The sequence below is a fragment of the Athene cunicularia genome (genome assembly GCF_003259725.1).
Source record: "Athene cunicularia isolate RWA chromosome 1 unlocalized genomic scaffold, athCun1 chr1_part2, whole genome shotgun sequence".
Classification (NCBI taxonomy): Eukaryota; Metazoa; Chordata; class Aves; order Strigiformes; family Strigidae; genus Athene; species Athene cunicularia.
In genome coordinates this window covers 80,720,416-80,722,274 of record NW_020799092.1, presented here as the reverse complement: position 1 = coordinate 80,722,274, position 1,859 = coordinate 80,720,416, and the positions used below count along the sequence as shown (strand labels likewise).

Below are 1,859 nucleotides of genomic sequence, written 5' to 3'. Positions count from 1 at the left end.
TGCCACAACTGGCTATATCCTTAGCCAATTACCGTGTGTTCAATTAGTACATTGTGGGTACCTAATAAATGTTTGGGCTTTGAGACTTGTCTCACCGTTGTCCATTCCATTGGGGATTTGCAAATCTGAGTCACTTGCCTCCCTCCTCTGAGTGGGACGTGACACTGTCCGTGGGTAAATGGGAAATTTCCAGGGATGGTCTTGAGGGCTGCCACCTTGCCCTGGTGGCTCCATTCCCTATGGACAACTGGGGCTAGAAGCTAGAAGTTCAATCCCCCAAAAATATGACTGACAGCAGCCTGGGGTGGACACGGAGCGAGCATCACCCCCCACCTTGAGCCATGAGCCAAGCCAGCGTGGCTGAGCAGGGTCAGGAGTGCAGCCATACGCTCCTGCAGCTTGGAAAGCGATGAGCACCGGGGCTGATGGAATTGGAGCAGTGCTCTATTGCTGAACTCGGTTACTCCAGGATGTCTGTCAGCACAGACTTGCTCCTGCCTCCTGCAAATGCACTGAGGGAGGGGCCTGGAGAGAACAGTAAAGTGAAGAAGATGACAGCTGCCTCCTGGAACTCTTGCTGGTGGGACCAACACAGGAACCCAGACCAGTGATGTCTATTCCCTCCATCGCCTTTTCATTTCTCCAGTACAAAATGCAAGGCATGTTGTATTGCTTGCCACAACTGGCTATATCCTTAGCCAATTACCGTGTGTTCAATTAGTACATTGTGGGTACCTAATAAATGTTTGGGCTTTGAGACTTGTCTCACCGTTGTCCATTCCATTGGGGATTTGCAAATCTGAGTCACTTGCCTCCCTCCTCTGAGTGGGACGTGACACTGTCCGTGGGTAAATGGGAAATTTCCAGGGATGGTCTTGAGGGCTGCCACCTTGCCCTGGTGGCTCCATTCCCTATGGACAACTGGGGCTAGAAGCTAGAAGTTCAATCCCCCAAAAATATGACTGACAGCAGCCTGGGGTGGACACGGAGCGAGCATCACCCCCCCCCTTGAGCCATGAGCCAAGCCAGCGTGGCTGAGCAGGGTCAGGAGTGCAGCCATACGCTCCTGCAGCTTGGAAAGCGATGAGCACCGGGGCTGATGGAATTGGAGCAGTGCTCTATTGCTGAACTCAGTTACTCCAGGATGTCTGTCAGCACAGACCTGCTCCTGCCTCCTGCAAATGCACTGAGGGAGGGGAGGGAAGGGAAGGATTTTCCCTGGGGGAGAGTGATCCCGTGGCTGCTGGGGAGTCGGTATCTCTGGCTCGATGGCCGTAGGGAATGCTTTGGCCTCTCCATGGGTGGTGGATCACACAGACTCACACCCCAGAGTGGCACACACTTCACTGCATGGCTCCAGCTTTATTTTCCCTACCTGTGTGCTGGAATAGCAAAGCAGGTCATGAAAAAAGTTCATTAAACAGCTCAGATGAAGCAACCTGTGCAATCTGTGTTTCACAGAATCCCAGAATCATTCAGGCTGGAAAAGCCCCTCAGGATCATCGAGTCCAACCCTCAGCCTGACTCTACAAAGTTCTCCCCTACCCCACATCCCCCACAGCTCATCCCAACGGCCCTGAAACCCCCCCAGGGATGGGGACTCCCCCCTCCCTGGGCAGCCTGTTCCACTCTCGCACCACTCTTGCTGGGAAACATTTTCTCCTCCTGCCCAGCCTGACCCTCCCCTGGGGCAGTTTCCAGCCGTTCCCTCTTGTCCTGTCCCTGATCCCCTGGGAGCAGAGCCCAGCCCCAGCCTCTCTGCAATGTCCTGTCAGGAGCTGCAGAGAGGGATGAGGGCTCCCCTCAGCCTCCTCCTCCTCACCCTGAACACTCCCAGCTCCTTCCCTGGCTCCTCACAG

General features: G+C 54.7%; 2 protein-coding genes across 2 annotated transcripts in view; one reads left to right on the top strand and one right to left on the bottom strand.

The window, feature by feature from the left end:
* Positions 1-1,859, bottom strand: part of LOC113487814 (tubulin alpha-3 chain) — a 7,442-nt gene that overhangs the window by 581 nt on the left and 5,002 nt on the right. The gene's annotated exons all lie outside the window — the stretch shown is intronic.
* Positions 1-1,859, top strand: part of LOC113487816 (tubulin alpha-3 chain-like) — a 15,115-nt gene that overhangs the window by 12,221 nt on the left and 1,035 nt on the right. The gene's annotated exons all lie outside the window — the stretch shown is intronic.